Consider the following 22,322-nt stretch of genomic DNA (forward strand, 5'->3'; position numbering starts at 1 on the left):
ATCTATCACATATCTAAGTTTAAGAAAAGGACTTGCTCCTGGTGTTTTTCCTCCTTCCTAATTGCTGTTCTGTTCACAACTGGATACACAGCATATGGTGACCACTAGGCTTTCTTTTTAAATGTGTATAGACTTAATTCAGAATATAAATTGATCACCTAATTCCCTACTGCACAATATTAGTATTCCAATTTTAGTATTATTACTTCATATATACATAATTGTTCTAATTTTTTAATGTATATTTTTCGTCATTACTTTTTTGTTTTGTTATTTAGAAGTTAGGTTATAACTTTCCTCTCTTTTCCTTTCCTTTGCTACGTCCCTCTAATCTGTTTTTTTTTCCTTCTATATTTCATTGTATATCTTAATCTTTCTTCTTACTACACCTCAATCCATTTACAATTATTTCTACTCCTTCATTCTCTCTTCCATTTCTTTACTTGTTGATCCCCAAGTGTAAAACATTGAGCTAGACTATAGCTGTAGCCAGTGAGACTGTGCCAAAGTGGTGCAGAGAGTTACCCCTTTGGCCCAAACCATTCTAAACCTCATAATATAGCTACTCACTGATTACAACTACTAATAATCCCCACTTGTGAAACATAATACCCCTCCTCTGACAAAGATAAGTAGAGGTAAATAAGGGAACACCTATCTATGATTGGGAACCGCTAAAATGAGTCAACTCCTGGGTGTGGATTTTGTCTTAAATCTGTGCTCAGTGGTGGTATTGGGCATACTTACATATTCAACAGAGGACAGATAGAGTGATATACCTATTTGGATTGTGTATCTCCAAAGTCTACACGATCACAGGACTTTGAGTTGGTGCTTATCTTAAAATTGTGTTCTGATGAGGGACTGGATATACTTTCATCTCCAAAAAAGGAGAGATTTAGTGAAAACACCTATTAATGAGTGAGAACTTTCAAAGTCGGTGCAACTACAGGGCTTTGGGTTCAGGCTCACCATAAAATTGTGTTCTGGTGGGGAAGTGGAGATATTTACAAATCCAAAAAAGAAGAAATAGTGAAAATACCCATTTTAAGTGTGAACCTCCAATTCCTGTGTAAGTACAGGACTCTGGGTGGGGACATGTTTTAGAATTGTAATTTTGTGTGTAATTGATACACTCTCACCCCCCAAAAGTGAGATACTGTGAAAACTCTCATTGTTGATTGTAATACCCCAAAGTCTGTTCTTCTACAGTGCTTTGGGTAAGTGCTAGTCTTAGATGTGTGTTCTGGTGTGTAACAGGATATAATCGCACTCCAAAATGGGCGAGATAGAGTGAAAATACACATCGTTGATTGTAAACTCCCAAAGTCTGCAACGACAGAGCTCTGGGTAGGTGTTTGTCTTAGAATTGTGTTCTTCTGTGTAATTGTACATACACTCACTCCCAAAAAGGTGAGAGAGAGAGTGAAAGCACCCATCATTAATTGCAAATCTCCAAAATCTGTGCAACCACAGGGCTCTGGGTTGGTACTTGTGTTCTAGTGAGGAGCTGTATTTGCTTTCATTCCCAGATGGGCAGAACAAGCCACAGAAACACAAGAAAAATGGCAAGTCAAGGAATTTCAACTCCCACCCAGGACAAACAGGCAACAGAGCATTTAATAAAAAAAATCCAGAGGATACCTCTCAAAATGCTTTACAAACACTACTGGTAAACATGCTGAATGTTTATGTAAGCTTTAGCCTACATAAGGCTATGCATGAGTGTGATGAGGCAAACAAAAGATTAATAGAGTAATTCATGGAATCCACAACCAGAAAGCTGAATGAATTCCAATAAAAGAAAGGGAGTCCAGTAAAAGTATAACCACTCAACTAAGGGATTTGAGAGTGAACATAGAAAACCAAATCAAGGAGGCAAAGAAATCCATACAAGATCTGAAACAAAGCTTCAACAATGAAGTTGAAGCCATTAAAACTGTACATTTAGAAGGGAAATAAAAAACAAAGTAGAAAGTCTGGACAGTAGCCTACACCATGCAGAAAACCATATCTCTGGGATAGAAGATAGTTTAGACATTATAGAGAAAGAATATACAAGTATTCAAAACAAATCGAAAAAATATGATAGATATATTCAGCATTTATAAGACATAATCAGAAGGTCTAATTTAAGGTTAATGGGTGTAGAAGAGGCCCTAGAAATAGAAGCCAAAGGTCTAGGAAATTTATTTAACAGAATCCTAGCGAGAACTTCCCAAACATGCAAAAAGATATGCCCATTCAGATAGAAGAAGCCTTTAGAAACCCAAATAGACTAGACCAGAACAGGACATCCCATCGCCACATTGTAATCTGGACAGGATCAATAGAAACCAAGGAAAGGATCCTTAAAGCTGTCAGGGAGAAAATATCAATCACCTATAAAAGAAAACCAATCCAAATAACTACAGATTTCTCAGCAGAGACCATGAAAGCAAGAAGAGCCTAGAATGAAGTATGCATGCCCCAAAGACAAACAATTATCAATAAAGAATGGTGTACCCAGCTAGACTCTCCTTCATAACTGAGGGGAAAATAAAAACCTTCCACTGCAAAGAAAAACTGAAAAAAAATGTCTCGACCAAACCATCACTACAAATGATACTTAAAGATGTCTTACACATAGAGAAACAAGTAGAACACAAAGAAGGCAAAGAAACAGCTCCGAAAGAATCAGATAAACATAGGCAGAACCTAAGTGACACAGCCCCTAAGAAGGTGGATAATATGACATGAACTACCAAACACCTCTCAATCCTAACTTTCAATGTTAATGGACTTAACTCTCCAATTAAATGACATAGAATCTCTAATTGGATCAAAAAACAGGATCTGTCTATCTGCTGTCTTCAAGAGACACACCTTCCCTACAAAAACAAACATATCCTGCAAGTGAAAGGCTGGAATAAAATCTACCACAAATAAGCTGGAGTTGCCATCCTAATATCATATGAAATAAAATTAAAATTAGTGAGAAGAGATAAAAAATGATACTACATTCTAGTAAAAGGAGCTCTCCTACAGGAAGATATAACAATTCTAAATATTTAGTCAGCAAATATCATAGCACCCAAATTTATCCAAGAAACACTACTTTCCCTCAAAGCACACATAGATCCAAAGATATGGATCATCAGTGAATATAACGCACCACTTTCCCTGCTGGATAGATCAACTCAGCAAAAACTCAACAGAGAAACAGCAGATTTAAACAACTGCATAGACCAACTAGACTTAACAGACATATATAGAATATATCACCCATCAACAACAGAATACACATTCTTCTCAGCAGCACATGGAACATTCTCCAAAATAGACCACATTTTAGGTAACAAAACAAATCTATCAAAATAGAGAAACATTGAAATTACATCTTGCATTCTCTCAGACCACAAGGGAATAAAATTAGAATTCAACACCAAATGCCACCCAAGAAAATCCTGTAACACATGGAGGCTGAACAACACACTGTTGAGCCACCAATGGGTCATGGAAGAGATTAGAAAGAAAATTCAAATGTTCATGTATTCAACAAAAATGAACCCACAAATTACCACCACCTCTGGGACAGAGCAAAGGCAGTACTCAGAGGAAATTTCATAGCTATGAGTTGTTATATCAACAAATTGGACAGATCTTTTTTTGGGGGGGGGGTCTGGTCATGGGGCCTGAACTCTGGGCCTGAGCGCTGTCCCTCAGCTCTTCAGCTCAAAGCTGGAGCTCTACCACTTGAGCCACAGCACCACTTCCGGCTTTTTTCTTTTTGCTTATGTGGTGCTGAGGAATCGAACCCAAGGCCTCATGCATGCAAGGCAAGCGCTCTACCATTGACCCACCTTCCCAGCCCCAAATTGGATAGATCTTAAACCAACAACTTAATGATTTGAAAAAGAGCAACAAGCCAAACACCAATCCAACAGAAACAAGTAATTAAAATTAAATCAGAATTAAATGAATTAGAGTTAAAAAAAAAACATAGAATCAACAAAACAAAGAGTTGGTTCTTTGAAAAAATTAACAAAATTGACAGACCCTTAGTACATCTTACCAGAAAAAGGAGATAATATACCCAAACAAACAAACTCAGAGGTGAGAATGGAAACATCACCACAGAAACAACCAAGATTCAGAACATTATAAGGGAATACTTCTCAAACCTTTATGCTAATAAATTTGAGAATCCGGATGAAATGAAAGAATTTCTAGCAAATATTGATGTGCCCAAATTAAACCAAGATGAATTACACCAACTTCACAGACCCATATCAAGCATTGAATTAGAAACATCAATAAGAGACCTCCCATCCAAGAAAAGGCTGGGAAAAGATGGGTTCACTGCTGAATTCTACAAGGCCTTCAAAGCAGAACTCACACCAACACTCCTCCAAATCTTCAATGAAATTGAAAATGAAAGTTCACTACCAAACTCCTTCTATGAAGCAATCATAACCCTCATCCAAAACCAGACAAGGACTCATCAAAGAAAGAGACCTATAGACCCATTTCTTTGATGAACATTGATGTAAAACTCAACAAAATTTTGGCCAATCGATTTCAACAACTCATCAAAAAAATCATACACCATGATCAAACAGGATTCATTCCAGGGATGCAAAGCTGGTTCAATATAAGCATATGAATTAATGTAATACATCATATCAACAAGAGCAAGGATAAGAACCACATGATTATCTCAATAGACACAGAATAAGCATTTGACAAGATCCAGCACCCTTTTATAATGAAATCTCTGGAGAAGCTAGGAATCCAGGGAACACTTCTGAATACAATAAAAGCCATGTATGAAAAACCCTACAGTCATCATTATATTTAATGGTGAAAAGGTAAAGTCAGTTCCTTAAACACAGTAAGAAGACAAGGATGTCCGCTCTCTCCATTCCTCTTCAATGTAGTGTTAGAATGCCTAGCTAGAGCAATAAGACAAGATGCAAACATAAAGGGGATCCAAATAGGGAAAGATGAAGTAAGGCTCTCCCTCTTTGCAGATGACATGATCTTGTATTTAAAGTGCCCCATGGACTCCTCTCCCAAGTTACTCCAGCTGATTCAAAAAAAGTAGCAGGGTATAAAATTAACCCTCAAAAATCAATGGATTGAGGGCTGGTAGAGTGGTAGAGTACTTGCCTTGCATGCATGAGGCCCTGGGTTCGATTCTTCAACATCACATAAGCAGAAAAAACCTGGTGCTATGGCTCAAGTGGTAGAGTGCTAGCCTTGAGCTGAAGAGCTGAGGGACAATGCCCAGGCCCAGAGCACATCCCCTATGACCAATAATCAATGGCTCTTCTGCATGCCAATAATAAGAAGAGCACTGCTGAAATTAGGAAAGCAACTTCTTTTGTAAAAGCCCCACAGAAAATAAAATACCTAGGAATTAACTAAAGAAGTGAAGGTCCTCTATAACAAAAACCTTTAAAAACCTGAAAAAGGAAATTAAAGCAGAAATAAGGAAGAGGAAAAACCTTCTATGCTCCTGCATAGGATGGATTAACATGGTGAAAATGGTAATACTGTCAAAGGCTATCTATAAATTCAATGTAATACCCATCAATATCTTAACCTCATTCTTCAATGAAATAGAAGCAGCAATCCAAAAATTCATATGGAATAATAAATGACCCCGAATAGCAAGCATTATCCTTAGCAGAAAGAACAGTGCTGGAGGAATTACAATATCAGACTTCAAACTCTACAAGGCTACAGAAATAAAAACAGCTAGGTACTAGCACAAGAACAGACCTGAAGACCAATGGAATGGAACTGAAGACCCAGAAATGAACTCACAGACCTACAGCCACCTAATATTTTATAAGGGAGCCAAAAAATAGAATGGAAGAAAGACAGCCTCTTCAGTAAATGGTGCTTGCAAAACTGCTTAAACACCTGTAGAAAACCAAAATTAGATCCTTATATATCATCTTGCACCAGAATCAACTCCAAATGGATAAAAGATCTTGAAGTCAAAACAGACACTCTGGAAACATTACAGGAAGGAATAGGAGAAACTCTAGGGCTACTTGGCACAGGCTGAAGTTTTTTCGGGGGGGGGGTCATGGGCCCGAACTCTGGGCCTGGGTGCTGTCCCTCAGCTCTTCAGCTCAAGGCTAGCACTCTACCACTTGAGCCACAGTGCAACTTCCGGCTTTTGATACTTATGTGGTGCTGAGGAATCAAACCCAGGGCCTTATGTATGCAAGGCAAGCATTCTACCACTGAGCCACCTTGAAGTTTTCTTAATAAAGACCCAGAAATGCCACAAATCAATGAAAGGTTGGACAAATGGGATTGCATGAAACTGCAGAGCTTCTACATGGCAAAGGACATAGCTAACAAGATCAATAGAAAGCCCACCGTCTGGGAGAAGATCTTCACTAACCTTACAAAAGACAAAGGCCTCATATCTAAAATATACTTAGAACTCCTCCAAAGACAAATCCTCTCAGAAACAACCGCCCCATTAATAAGTGGGCTAAAGACTTAAAGAGAGACTTCTCTGAAGAGGAAATAAGAATGTCCAATAGACCCATGAAGAAATGCTCAACTTCCCTCGCCATAAAAGAAATGCAAATCAAAACAACATTGAGATTCCACCTCACCCCAGTTAGAATGGCTATAATCAAGAAATCTAATAACAGATACTAGAGGGGTTATGGCTAAAAGGGAAGCCTATTGTACTGTTGGTGGGAGTGTAAACTTGTTCAACCACTCTGGAAAGCAGTATGGAAGTTATTCAAAAGACTATACATAGAGCTCCCCTATGACCCTGCAATCCCACTTTTGGGCATTTACCCAAATGAAAACAAACAAGGCCATATTAAAGCTATCAGCACAATTATGTTTTTTGCAGCATTATTTACCATAGCTAATATATGAAACCAACCCAGATGCCCCTCAGTAGATGAATGGATCAAATACATACATATATATATAATATATATATATATATATGAGTGTGTGTGTGGTATGGTGTGTGTATATATGCATATATATGTATATATAAATATATATATATATTAGAGTGTGACACTAAGAAAATGAGAAAAACAAGTAATATGGAAAAAGGAAGGCAGGTGAAGATAGACTTTAAAATGACATTCTATTTTGGACATTGGCTAAAGGTAACTGGGATGCCAGGCACGATGGGATTAGCTAGTTTGAGAACTTGAAGTGGAAACAGAATAGAAATATATTCTATCCCAATAGGTCGAGAAACATGGAAGGTAAATTGGTTATTTTTAGCTTCTAATTTGTGTTTGGGAGTCCAAAAAGAACTATCTTGATTTCTTTATGTGTGAAATGAAAATAACCAAATAGCGTAGAATGTTGATGAAAACAATCAATTTGGTCTGTTGATAATAGGATGTGATTCATGCTGGAGGTCCTTTGTATTAGCAGCCGTTGAGCCACCTGTAATAGCTATACTCTCAGGAAAATTAGTCTAGTGTCTTTCGGACAATGGTATATCCATTGTAATGAGTTCTATAGAAAATTCATCTAAAATTTATAAGGCTCTACCAAGAAACATTTGTAATTCTACCATGACTAAACACTTGCAAATATACATTAAATACATAACTCTTGTATAAGCGAATTCATAAAGATGAAAGAATAAGAGTGACAAATTAAAAATATCTTAAAATCTAAATTGGGAATATCTAGTGGACAGCAAGACTAATAATTAAGCATTTTGTCCTTGATAGTTATAAACTACATAGCAATAATAAAAAGCTTACAGAGATATTACATATGGTAGAAAAATACATATATATGTAACTCACTCTATTCTCATGAGAGATAAGATTAAGACAGTCAATACAATTGAAATACAGTTCTGACACATTCCTTTTGGATGATGGAATTATTCTAAGATGAACTTGACACATTGGCTGAAGATTTTAATTTGAATGCCACCAGCATAGGAGGATGTGAAACTTCCCAAAAAGAAGACAGAATAGGACGGAAGACCTTTGGGAAATGCCAGCACAGACAGGCTGGAAGAAGCAAGGTAGTTCTGTGATTACTGAAAGATTGTCAAAGAGGCAGACTGTAGAACATCATGGAAACCAAGAGTGGTTCAAATAATGTGGTGTGGTGTGTGGTGTGGTGTGTGGTGTGTGTGTGGGGGGGTGCACACACCCGTGTGTGTGCCGTGCGTGCATGAGTCCTGAGTCTTGAAATTCGGCATCTGAGCACTGTCCCTGAAATTTTTCAATCAAGATAGTGCTTTACCTCTGGAGTCACAGCTCTACTTTGCTTCTTGGTGGTTAATAAGAGATGAGAATCTCAGAGACTTTCCTGCTCAGGATGGCTTTGAACCGTGATCTCAGCATCTTGAGTAACTAGGATTATAGGTATGAGCCACAAGCACCTGGTTTCAATATTTAGATATACTGATACATAAATATTAGAAAAGTGCACCTATCTTTTTGTTTTCTTACCCCCATCCTTTCTCCAAAATTTACTGAACTTGCTTTCTTGTAAGTTTCATAACAGATGAAAAATGGCTAAGTGGTACCACAGGTCTGTGGCTGTTTTTTATATGTCAAGAAATTTCTCACAGTCTGGAATTCATTGTTCTTTCAGTGGCATGAACCAAACCAAAAAAAAAGAAAAAGAAAAAGAAAGAAAAAAGACATTTGTAGTCTTGTCTATTCAGGAGGAAGATATAGGGAGAAATTCAGCTTCTAGCCTGGGGAAAATGTTAGCACAAATGATCCATCATGTCAACAAAAAAGGCGTACATAGGGCTATACACCTATAAACACAGCTACATAGGGTATTTAGGTAGGAAGATCTAAGTGTAAGGCTGATTCAAAAAAAAGTGTGATACCTTCCCTGGAAAAAAAAGCAAATACAAAAAGGGTTAGGAATGTGGTTCAAACGATAGTATGCCTACCAACCTAGTATAAGACCCTGAGCTCAAGTCCTAGTAATGCTAAAAAAAAAGAAAGAAAATAATAATCATTACTCATCCCTGTTTCAAAGCATACTGTTTTAATGCAACACATGTTACACTCTTGAAGCATACTGGGCATTGCACAGGATATAGAGAAGTATAGTTTTTTTAAAAATCAAGTACCATTCAAATAGCTACAATTTTGTGGGTTTTGTTGTTGTTATTATTGAACTCAGGGTCTCCTGCTCTTGCTTGGTTTTCTTACTCACAGCTGGCTCTTTGCCTCTTGAGCCACACCTTCACTTGGGCAATAGCTCTTCTAACTGCAGTCCCAGAAGGCTTTGCCAAGTGAACATATAAATATTCAGTGTGAAAGTCTGCCTGCTCAGCCTACTCTGTTTCTAATGAGCTATATGACCTTGGGTGTGTTGCTTGGCCTGTCTGAATATGTTCAGCTGGAAAGAGAGACCATCTCATCAGCAGGTTGTGGGAATCCAATGACCCACATGTAGAAACTTTTTTCAAATCATTAAAGACATTCTACCCATAGAAGATGTTAACCACTACTCCCAGGGGTTTCAGAAGCCTTAAGTAAAATTACCACCATTCACTAGATCTTATCGTGAGAATAAGTCCACAAGTTTGTTCCCAAGTTCTGTAGCATCAAATGAAAGCACCTCTTCTAGGATTTCATAGGTTTATTTTTGATGCTGGTACCAGGGCTGGTCACTGTGGCTTTTTTTCTGGTTAATTGGAGGTAGAATTCTCTTGGACTTTCCTGCCTGGGCTGTCTTCAAACAACAGGTCATTAATATTTGAAAGCTATAAAATATCACATAAAATCATTTAATCATCAGTTAATACTTCTTTCTTAATTCAAGTGAATTCATAAAGGTGCAGTTTGTTTCTTTCTGAAATTCAACCAGTTCTAAAATTGTACAAACTGCCTTTTGTGACTTTCACATATTAACAAGAAACTATCAAATGTAAAACTTCCAGGCCAATTCTCTAAAGCTATCTCCAGGAGAAAGTGGTGACTAAGTAAAGTTTAATTAACTCACATTCCCCCCTCTACTTTAGGCCCAGTGACAGCTGTGCTATACAATCTTCCAGAAAGATAACTCAGCCTTGGCCTACGCAAGGTGTCTATGAGGTTTACTTTGCTAAGTGAATTCTCTAAATCCTAACCACTGTTCTCAACCATTTACAGGCCTTTATGTCCTTTGGAACCTGAAGACTATTGAGTTCTATGATAAAGATCATTGTGATACAAGCTTCAAGAATGTGGCTTTGTGCTACTGTTTCAAGGTGACCATCTTTTCCACACAAATAAAAATCCCTCAAGGGAAGAGTATGTGCCTTTCATCCCATTGGAACTCCCTCTGTGCCTGACACAATGTGATCCCATAGAACACCTTCAATCTGACCTGGTAATGCTGCTAGAATAGTAGTGCAGAGAAGAGAGACATTGGATTTGTACTGACAACATGTTGTTGTGCACATATCCTTTAGAGTTTCATTCTTTCTCTTACCTTTTCTCTCTTTGCCTCCGTCCCTTCCTTTCTTCTTCCCTCTCTCTGCCTGCTTACTTTTTTGCTTTTCTTTCTATTTCCTACTTCCTCTGACTTCTTTCTTTTTCCTTTACTTCTTTTCTTTCTCTCTCCTTGCTTCATTCCTTCTTCCCCCTGCCTGATTGCTTTTTCTTTGTTTCTTTCTTCACATTCTTCCATCTTCTCTCTGCTTTTTCTTCCTTCCTTCCTTCCTTCCTTCATTCCTTCCTTCATTTCTTTCCTTTCTTTCTTTCTCCTTCCTTCCTTCCTTCCTTCCTTCCTTCCTTCCTTCATTCCTTCCTTGTTTGTCTTTCTGTCTTTCTCTGTCTTTCCTTCTCTTTGCCTGCTTCTTTCATTCTTTCTCTGCCTGCTTTCTATTATTTTTCTTTTTCTTTCTTCTTTCTCTCTCTGCCTCCTCTCTTCCTCTCTCTGTCTTTATTTTCTTTCTTTCTTTCTTTCCTTCCTTCTTTCCTGCCTTCCCTCCTTCCTTCCTTCCTTCCTTCCTTCCTTCCTTCCTTCCTTCCTTCCTTCCTTCCTACCTTCATTCCTTTTCTGTTGTTTTTAACTCTGTTTCCTTTTTCTTCCTGAGAAGACTGACTTTGAGTTCTCTCTCTTTATATAGCCCACCCATTATCTTCCTACCTCTGCCTCCTATATGCTGAGCTGCCCTTTTAGCTTCTTAATTGTGTTTCATACTATCTGTCCTGGGCCTAGCTAGCTTTCTACCAGTAGGACTCTTCACTAATAATATGATGTCAGTTTTACTATCATTGTAATGTTGTGGGTCAGAGTGGTGGATGAGGTTCCAGCATGTACTTTCTTCCCATGGCATGCAGAATCCATGTAAAGTGGTGTCTTACACATGTTTTGCATTCACTTTTGTTCCAGGAAGACTTCACCAAGGAAGCCATACCCTGGGGAGGTTGTTACAAGATAATGTCATGTTTCTAAGCCTTTGGTACCACACAGCTATAACACTAGGTTTCCCAATCACTGCTTGACTCCTGGATTGTGCTTCTTTTCACCCTTTTGCAGGGAAATCTACAGTACAAGAAAGTTGCTTCAGCTTGCCTTTACCCACGCCCACAGGGAATCTCTGCTTGTTTTTAATAGCTCTTGAAATTTCAGTGGGGTCTACATATGCATATGCATACTCATGGTCCAAGTGAATTTTAATATCTAGCTAGCTCCTTCCACTTTTCCTTTCTTGAATCTCATTTTTGGATTTTAAGATAGAATTAAATAGATGTGGATATATTAGAGATGCCTGGTGGAAGCAAAGTGTATAATCCACAGGTACCTCCAGATCATAAGAATAAAACTCAGGTCATGCACCTTTGTAGAGAAAACCATTTAGAGTGAATAAGAAAACACATTTTTCATTTTCTCCCTCTCTTGGGGAGAAATCAGGTGGCAAGAGAAGGCACACACTTCTAGAAAATAAACTCACTAAAGCCATAGTAATCAAAACAGCTTGGTACTGGCACAAGAAGAGACCTGAGTACCAATGGAATAGAACTGAAGACCCAGAAATGAACCCACAGACCTATAGCCACCTAATATTTGATAAGGGAGCCAAAAATTAGAATGGAAGAAGCACAGCTTCTTCAGTAAATGGTGCTTGCAAAACTGAATAAACACCTGTAGAAAATTAAAATTAGATCCTTAAATATCACCCTGCACCAGAATCAACTCCAAATGGATCACAGATCTCGAAGTCAAAGCAGACACTCTGGAAACATTACAGGAAGGAATAGGAGAAATTCTAGGGCTACTTGGCACAGGCTGAAATTTTCTTAATAAAGACCCAGAAACACAACAAATCAATGAAAGTTTGGATAAATGGGATTGAATGAAACTTCAGAGCTTCTTCATGGCAAAGGACATAGCTAGTAAGATCAATAGAAAGCCCACAGTCTGGGAGATGATCTTCACTAGCCAGACAAGGGCCTCATATCTAAATATACTTAGAACTCAAAAAATTAAATCCTCCAAAAAAATCCTCTAAGAAACTGCCCCATTAATTGGTGGGCTTAAAGACTTAAAGAGAGACTTGTCTGAAGAGGAAATAAGAGTGTCCAATAGACACATGAAGAAATGCTCAACTTCCCTGGCCATAAAAGAAATGCAAATCAAAACAACATTGAGATTCCATCTCACCCCACTTAGAATGGCTATAATCAAGAAATCTAATAACAGATGCTGGAGGGGATGTTGCCAAAAGGGAAGCTTATTATATTGTTGGTGGGAGTGTAAACTTGTTCAACCACTCTGGAAAGAAGTATGGAGGTTCCTCAAAAGACTCCACATAGAGCTCCCCTATGACCCAGCAATCCCACATTTGGGCATTTATCCAAATGATCACAAACAAAACCACACTAAAGCTACCAGCACAACTATGTTTATTGCAGCAATATTTACCATAGCTAAGATATGGAACCAACACAGATGCCCCCTCAGTAGATGAATGGATAAAGAAAATGTGGTATATATACACAATGGAATTCTATGCCCCCATCAGAAAGAATGACATTGCCCATTTGTTTGTAAATGGAAAGACTTGGAAAAAAATTATATTAAGTGAAGTAAGCCAGGCTCAAAAAACATAGGTCCCATGGTTTCCCTTATTTGCAATAACTAGTATATGTCTGAGATAAGCAGAAACGGTTAGATAATTCTATGTTAGGTGAAATTAACCCCAAGATAAGTATTCAAATTTTTTTTCTTTCTTGCGATTGTTTCTAACACATTTATAAGATGATTTCTTTGTTGCTTTATATGTCCCTCCCCCACGGTATAACCCCTGATTTCATTGTATTTGATGTTGGTATAATTTGTGGAGGGGAAGGGAAAAAACAAATCATTTAAATAGGGATACAGGTGGACCCATTGCAACAATGAGATGTACAAGTCGTTATATCGAAAAACGAACTTTACAACTTTGGCTGGGGGGAGAGGTGGGGGAATGGGGTATGGGGGTGGGAGATGGGAAGGGAAGAGAAGGGGAAAAAGGAAGAGGCAACAATGCTTGATAAGAAATGTAGTCATTACCTTGTCCATGTAATTGTAATCCTTCTGTATGGTATTTTCACAATTAAAAAAAGGAAAGAAAAAAAAGAAGTATGGAGGTTCCTCAGAAGACTACACATAGCACTCCCATATGACCCAGCAATCCCACTTCTGGGCATATGCCCAAAGGATCATAAACAAGGCCATATTAAACCTACCAGCACAAGTATGTTTATGGCAGCATTATTCACCATAGCTAGGATATGGAACCAACCAGATGCCCTTCAGTAGATGAATGGATCAAGAAAATGTGATCTATCTATCTATCTATCTATCTATCTATCTATCTATCTATCTATCTATCTATCTATCAATGAATTCTATGCCTCCATCAGAAAGAATGACACTGCCTCATTTGTTAGGAAACGCAAAGACATGGAAAAAAATCATATTAAATGACATAAGCCAGACTCAAAGAAATATAGGTCTCATGTTTTCCCTCATTTGCAATGATTAGTTTACGTCTAGGATAATTTTATTAGATGAGCAGAAAAGGTCAAAATCTATGTATATAATACCATATAAGAATGCTAAGAGAAATGAAACCGAAGATATGGACACAAGAGGTCTTTCTTTGTTGTTGTTTTTAATGTACTATGTGATTTTTTTTGTTTCTTTTGTATGTTATTCCCCCTATGGTGTATCCCCTGTTCTCATTATACTTGATTTTGGTACCCTGCATCTTGTTTATACATTTTCCTAATTTGGGGAGGGGAAGGGGAATGACAAAATGCTGAAACAGGGACACAGGATGACCCATTGCAACAATGATACCCACAAGACAGAATATTGGAAATGAACTTTACAACTTTCATGTGGGGAGGAGTGTGGGAGGTGAGGAAGCGAAGGGATAGTGGGAGAACAACACAGGAGGGGGTAACAATGCCTGACAAGAGAGGTAGTCATTATCTTACTCATGTAACTGTAACCTCTCCATACAGCATCTTTACAATAAATAAAATTTTTAAAAAAGAAAATAAATTCATCATCTAAACTCTTCTTTTGTTAAGACAGAATAAAGAAACTATAGGGAAAGGAAGGAAAACTTGACCCGTAGATTTTGGATTTGTCTTTCTAATCCTAGACATGAATTCTGTTCCTATCTGCTCTGGAATGCTCTCTTCCTCACTGGTACTCTGGTTTCCTTTGGTGAGTAGTCATCCAAAAATCTTTTACATGGGTAAGGAAAGCACTAATAGCAAATATGAAAAGAATGCATGATGACTGTGATTATGAAATATTACTGCAATGGAGTATGTCACAATGTATACATTTTCAAGAAAGTATACAACTGCAGCAGTGACAGCGGGAGCATGTGTAGGTATGGATGACTGTCAACATGAGAGCATAGATTCTGTACATTTCAATCTGTGGGAATATATGTGGATCAGAGTAACAATTTTAGAGGGAGGGTAGGTCAGTACTTCAGTATGTTTTCACACCAGCATATCCATGTGAGTATAGGGTAGTTTACAGGAAAGTATATGACTGCATCTGGGTCAATGTAGGAAAGTGTATTGTTGTAATTGAAAATGTGGCAAGGTGACTTGTGGATGTGTATATCAGTAATGTCATGTATGGTATCAGTTATAAACTGGATGTTGATACAGGAATTGACTTTTGCAATGACTATGCTTGTGATCATATGTACAGTGTGTGTTTGTGAGAGAGAACATTGAACAGTAGGGCCACAATCACTTGTAAGGCTGATAAAGTCTACAGGGAAGTATCTTCCACCCCCAAAGACATTGTGCATGTGTAGTTACAGGCCAGTTTCTTTGCTCCTCCCAACCCCACCTCAGCAGTGTTAACAATACCTAACCAGAGCCAGTATCCTTTGTAGAATCAGAACCACAAGCAATACTTATTAGAGAAAATACCTACCTTGCAGAGTAACTGTTGGAGCAAATGATGTCATGCAACTACAGTGCATAGCACTGAGCTGGCAACAGTAGACAATAAATAAAAATTGTATTTGTCATAGAACACCCAGAAGACATCTTAAGGCTTGCTTCTTAATTTAGACAGTCCCAATTACCTTTTGTCAGTCAAGGTCTATAGAGGATCCCCTACCAGAACATCTCTAGAAAGCTGAATGCATCAGTATCAGCAAGGTTGTAATTTCATACCTTCAATTCCATGGCTGAAACTCTGGGGCTTCCCTTTCATGAGAAGGCATCAGAGAAACACCTGCTGCTGAGCTGCAGCTTTTCCCTCCTCTGATCAGCCCAGTGTATGCTCAGCACAAAAGAGAACTGGACTGCATATTCCTTGTTTTTCTTGCTGGATTATTTTTCAGTTTGCTGTTTTTGACTGGGACAACACAAAAGATGTTGGAGTAGCTAACAAAAAGGTAGACTGAGGACCAAATAGACAGAGGGACAGCAGGCTACAAACAGGTAGTTGGACTCAAAATTATAGAAGGCCAAATGGAAAAGTCAACAGGGAAAGCTACAATGACTTTCTGAGAACAAAAGAGACTGGTAGCCTATTAGATAGCAGCTGAAGAAGCCTGAAAAAATGCAAAGGAAGAGAACCTTAATTTGCACTTCATCTAGGGAATTATCAGACACTTGTATGAGAGACTAAGACCTGTAAGAGGTGGATCCTGCCACTGAAGAGCTTACAGTCTAGTTAACCTGCCTAGATGATACCCCAGAAACCAGTTAAGAATTATTGAAGGCAGGAGAAAAGCAAGAATTGCCTGGCATACTAGATTTGTGTTGTTGGACTAGAGGAGGAAATGTGCCTTTACCATCTGGTGGAATAGGAAGACAAAGAGAAGACTGAGGAAGGTTTAAACTAAGCCTGCCAGGCCCAGAAGCAGGGGAAGATGAGGCAGAAGTACACTTTGAACAGGAAGGTAAATTAAGGTTATAGAGCAGTAGAAATTATATGAACTGATTGGAAGGTTTGTGACATGTGGCTGGAATGCCATTTAAACGTCAGGAGAGGAGGAGGGAAAGAAATACAGCGTGGTGGGAAACATTCTCTCTGTTGCACGGAAAAGCTCTTAGATAATGCTTGACATTTGCAAAAGACTTGGCAATGATTGTTATGTGGTTTCTCCTCATCTCAAAATGTAGGTCAATGCTGTCATTCTCATATTTGAGATGGGGGAAGTGAGAGACCAAGGGCAGCCATTCTAGGCCAAACTCACCCAGACAGTTGGGGTCATATATTTGAGGCCTAGCAGTGGAGGCCTATACAGAGTGGTGGATATTGGGAGCCCAGATAGCAAGACAGCATTTATCTGAATTTTGAAATCCCTAACTCCCTACCGTGAGATTCACTACTCACCTCACACTGCCACCACTGCAGGACCTCAACACAGGTGGATGCTGCCCATGACAAGGGGCCAGGCTGGCTTCAGCTCCAACAGATTCAGTGCTGCCCACACCAGCTGCCACAAGATGCAAGGATTCCGTGGTTCTTTCTTGGGGGGGAACCTGCCAAGAAAAGCATTGAAGGGGAGAGGGAACCTTTTTCTTCACCTGCTACTACTCCTTCATCCAATTCCCCAGACATGTTTATCATGCGCATCCAAGCAGGTATATACACATATGTGTGCATGCATACTCACACAAATGGATTTTGAAAAAGCTCGTAAGAAGGCTAGAGAATCATAGAGGTAGGTAAAAAGGTATTGGAACCTGAGAGTTAGGAGATCAGATTTACCAGTTGAGAACTGCTATTTGTCACCTCTGCCCTTTGTCACTCTGGGCCTATTTGCCATCAAGTGCAAAAGACTCATCTTAGTCACCTTGGGTAAACACTAGAAGGGCTAAATTAAATAAGATAGATGTGAAAGAGTTAACTGATTTGCATAATGATGGATACATTTACATAATTATAGGAGGTGACAAAATTCAGCACAGAATAGCAAACAGAGATGATAGCCAGGAGGCTATGAGAATATCTGAACTACTGATGCTCTGACATTTTCATTCATTTCCTTTCATCCCTCAGTTCCAGGTTTCCCCCCTCCATATCCACTTTTCTTGTCACTAATCTCTTTCAATGCAGTTAGGAGAGGAAGTTTGTCCCCTGGAATCACAATCTTTGTTCTCCATCATCTTTCAGCTGCTAAGAGAAGGCTTTCCCTTAGTCTGTCTGACTCTCTCTCTCTCTCTCTCTCTCTCTCTCTCTCTCTCTCTCTCTCTCTCTCTCTCTCTCTCTCTCTCTCTCTCTCTCAAAAACACAGACACACATACACACACACATTTAGTGCTGGGAATTGAACCCAAGGCCTGATGCATGCTAAATGCTCTACTGCTGAGCTACATCTCCTGCCAGAGACAAGCTCTCTTAATCTCTCAACTTTCTGCCTTTTCCCACAATAATTTGAGCCTTTCAAGGGAAGGGACCTATGTTCCCTTTCTAGGACTCCAAGTTTGCAGCCCCTATCCCATTTTGATCTCCTCAATGGTGTTCATGCTCAGCGAAAAGCAGGAACTACATACTAATTTCCAATAGATCAAAATCCAGGCTAATGCCCATTTTATTAGATGATACAAGAATACACAAAGTGCTAATCTAATGCAATGAATGAGTGGATACAAATAGCTAAGGATACAAACAGCAAAACTGAAGTGTTAGGGAAGCAAGAAAGGCACTGTGATCTCAGTTCTCCTTCTTAAGTAAAAACACTACATCATATTCTGAGTCTGCCTCTTGCTCTTAGAGAAGCTCCATAGCATATCTGTCCCCTAGCATCCTTGCCATTCCCTGTGTACTTCCCACAGGCTCACACACACTCCAAACAGCCTTTCCAAATCCCTTCCACTGCATCATTGAGTGGTGTACCTCCCCCTCCCTCTGCATGAGCTCACCCTGCAATGTGTGTGTGTGTGTGGGGGGAATGGTAGGGCTGACAAAATTCCAGAGAGAGGACAGCTTGAGGAAGGCTCAGGAATGGTCTCAAACAGACCTATGCCTTGGGCTGAGAGTAGACTTCTGTGATAGAACATTTGCCTAGCAGGAGCAAGGCCCCACTCTCAGCATCTCAAAGAAACAAGAAGCCCTCTGGCCATCCCTAGGGCTTGTTCAGGAGGCATCATCCACATAAAGGTGTAGGGAACAATGGTAGAGGAGTTTGACGGGAGGGTAGATGCACCTGCCTATACCAACCAGGAATTCCCATGTTTCTGAGCAAGACTAGAATTTCCCTTAAACCTACTTTCATCTCCCTTGAGCTGCTCCATTTCCTATACCAGGCAGTAAATCTATAGAATCTTGGCTTGAATCCACCTATTGAGCAGCTTGAGCCAATATAAAGCACCTGGCAGGAAAGTGTTCCTAGTTACCACACTTCCCTTTGCCTGGTAGGGCTTTTCTGTGTTGAGGTGGATGTTGGGGGGGGAGCTGTATGCATACATACGGAGTCACGTATAGCTATGCTGTCCCTACATCACGTTGTATGTATGCAGATGTGTTTGCAGTCTTTTCTATACCATAGTGTATATATATTTAGTCAAATTGGGTATATGTTCAGTGTTGTGCTTGTATCATGTTGTGTATATGTATCATGACTGTATGCTATTATATATGAACTATGTGTGTCTATTGCATTGCATGTGGGCTTAATATCATGTATGTGTATTTGCTACATGTCTAATTTGTATTGTGTCTAATTGTATATATTTTATATTTGAAGTGTGTTGAGTGTTGTGTATCTATATGATAGTGTGCAGCTACACTACCTTTCCATGCATCTGCATCTCAGCCTCCTATAGGACACTGTGACAAGCATCATTGTACACATCTTGTACATAAGAACTCCCCTTCCCTCTTCCCAACTGCTGCATTTCAGTTTCCTACCAGAATTCCTCCAGGGAGGCTCTGGCTGCAACCTTGGGGATGGAAGTTGAGGGAAGCTATGGGCAACTACTTGTATCCCTACCAAAGAACTCTCCTATAACAAGTAATTTGCTCAACACTGAAGATTTCTGGGAAATATGTTTGGCAACCTTTTTCAGGCCCCCAAAAAGAAAGAGCAGGCCTGGAGTGCGTAAGGGGACCAATGGTCACCTCTTTAAACCCAGGCATATTTGAGGAGGACTTGGAAGGAAGTGATAATTGCCTATATTTCCTTTTCAGGATGGCTAGACAGTAATAGCTTCATGAGGCTACAGCATAGGTGGCTCATGGGATGGCAAAGGGGAGCTTGTCAAAGGTGTCTTCATTGTGGTCACTAGAGGGCACTGTTGTGCTATTAGGGATGGTGTGTCGGGTGCAATATTCTAAACAGTCCATGGGGCTCTAGGGAGCTAGGGGAGAAAAACACTAAAGAAGAAAATATACATGAAAAAAACAGGCCTTTTCTTTACCTTCATCCCAAGCCCTTCCTGTTTTGTGACTGAGTTATGGAGTAAGAGCCGTTAGTGAATATTGATACTCCCATTAACCCCACCTGGGATCTGTCTATAAAATTGCTATATAATATTTTGGGGTTTTGGAATTAGGGGCTCTAGGAGATTCTCAGCTTGTGATTCTCTTTTCTCTGCATTTACATTAAATAAAATTAAGGCTACAAGAAATGGAATGCTTGTAGTAGTTGTATTTTGTATTGTTTTCCCCAAAAGGAAGAATACAAGAGGTCTTTGGCTATCTTCACTTTAAATGTCACCAGCATCTCAGAGAACACCTAGTCTAACTCCATCTTTTCAAAGGCAAGGAAAGTGAGGTACCAAGAGAGCATATACACACTGAGATCAGAACATTTGATTTCTGATTCCCAAGGTCATTCCACTCACAGCTTGTGGTTCTATAGCTCCTAAAAATCTCCCTTCTCTAAATCCACCATTCTCCCACCTGACAGAAAAACCTTGACTTCCCCTTTAACTATGTAGGCTCAGGGTCATCCTGTTCCATTTCAGGGCAGGGTCTCTCTTAGACCATGCCTTTGGAATAACTTCGATCAGTAAATTGTTAATTTCTCCTAAATCTTCCAGGTCCACTTCCCACCATTTTGGTTCCCATTCCCAGACTCAGCTGTAGCTGGGCACTTCCCCCCGACTCCCGCCATCATTGCATCCCCTGGGTGCAGCATAGTTTGCCCTCAATCTGCAGATAATTGACCAAATGTGCAAATCAGACACGGATCTATTGCATTGATTAACATTTCCAATTACACTCCTGGTTTAGGGTGTGTGTATTAGTGACTCAAGTAATTACCACATATGTAAACACAAATGCCTTCTAATGTGGCTGAGCCCAGTAAGAAGTGACGCATTTCTGGGAGAATGGCAATAGACTGCCTGGAGGTTAATTTGGTTCTCTGGCACCCATAAACCATTTTTTAGAATGTATAGCTCTTGATGGAAGACTCATCTTCACACCTGAAATGGAGGCCTTGACTCCTGCGCTTTGCTTCATGCCCTTTCCTGCCCCCTGCTGAAGAAGTTGTGTAGTGCAGCTTTGGATGGTGAGTTCACCTGGCCCTGCAGAGGGAACCACCTACATCCTGGGAGGTGTGAAGGCTAGTTACTGTACTTCAGCTGCCTGGACAGCTGCACACACACCTTCCAGGATAGAGGTTTTCTGCCATGCCTAATGTATACAAGGAGCTAGGGGTTATTGGGAAGGAGAACTTAAAAAAAACAAATGGGGACTTCATGACTGGAGGTAACCTATGTATGAAAAAAGTCAATGTCCTGTCTGGGCCATTACTCATGCATCTTTCAGGTCCTAGCACTTCAGTCCCCTGCTTACCCAGGAGGAAAGAGTTGGTTGTTAAGATGCTGCTTGTTAACTTTCTTCTCCTTCTTTGGCCAAAGCTACTGGTGTCTGAAGAAAGTGATGCAGATGGAAATGCTACAGATTTCCTAAATAGATGATCCCCTCATTTCTGTTGAGCCATAGCTTCTCAACTATCCAAACTTTCCATCTCTCTGTGGAAATCAGGACTTTGGGCTCCTGGATAAGATGTGGCTTTTCTTATGTCTCATGATGGTCTAGCTCCTTCCTATCTCATCTAATCTGATTCTAGATCTGATAGTTTTTACTTCCATCACCCTCTTTGCCCTCCCACTTAGCTTGACCTCATGTTAGCAATGGCTAAAGGCAGCTAACATCCCTGCATTAGTTCTATTTCCTTCACCTTTCACATTCACTCACTATCCACTCTTCTCCAGGATGTCAGCAAACATGCTTCCTCTATACATCACCTGCATCTTGGACCAAAACAAACAAACAAATTCTCTGCAATGGGTGGGAATGGTAAGCTATTCAGAATGTTCATAAGATGTGAGGGTCCTTTGCTTGTGCCTGTGTTACAAGGCTCACTTGTGTGTCAAGAGGCTTGAAGGATTTGATCTTTGGCATGTAGCATCCTCCCTGGACATAGACCACCAGACAATTCAGCCTACCTCCCAGGGTCTTCCCAGGGTATATCTTGCATAGGAATGGAGGGGTATGACATTTGTAGCCATGGAGACAGGTTTGCAGGGCTTTCTTTCCAATCCCCAGTCCATCAATCATCCATATTAAGGCGTTTAACCCAAAGGTGCCCATGATTGGGTGCTTCAAGTGTCCAATTATAATTTGGAAATGGCCCAGTAAAAACTGCACTGACCTTTAGACCTTTTTCATCCCAGAATAGGGCCACAATGTTGTCACCAACTGGAATGTACCTCCTTCTGTTCCAACACCTCATATGGCCATACAGTTGGCCTGGACTTAAGTCTTCAAAACCATGGGGCCAGCAAGACTAACATTGCTAAAGGCTTCCCTCCTTAAAGCCATTTTTGAAAGTTAGCATGGCAACCACCCCCATGATG

At 39.7% G+C, this 22,322-nt stretch overlaps 1 protein-coding gene across 6 annotated transcripts in view; it reads right to left on the reverse strand.

The window, feature by feature from the left end:
- Nucleotides 1-22,322, reverse strand: part of Pak3 (p21 (RAC1) activated kinase 3) — a 270,788-nt gene that overhangs the window by 109,730 nt on the left and 138,736 nt on the right. For 4 of the 6 annotated variants that reach the window (XM_070039900.1, XM_070039895.1, XM_070039901.1 and 1 more), the window contains one exon: nt 16,843-16,991. The exons of the other annotated variants lie outside the window; for them this stretch is intronic. The gene's annotated coding sequence lies outside the window, so the exon portion shown is untranslated. The remainder of the gene's footprint in view (nt 1-16,842; nt 16,992-22,322) is intronic. 6 annotated transcript variants of the gene reach the window in all.

Source organism: Dipodomys merriami, unplaced genomic scaffold (genome assembly GCF_024711535.1).
Source record: "Dipodomys merriami isolate MVZ:Mamm:240054 unplaced genomic scaffold, mDipMer1.0.p SCAF_3, whole genome shotgun sequence".
Taxonomy (NCBI): Eukaryota; Metazoa; Chordata; class Mammalia; order Rodentia; family Heteromyidae; genus Dipodomys; species Dipodomys merriami.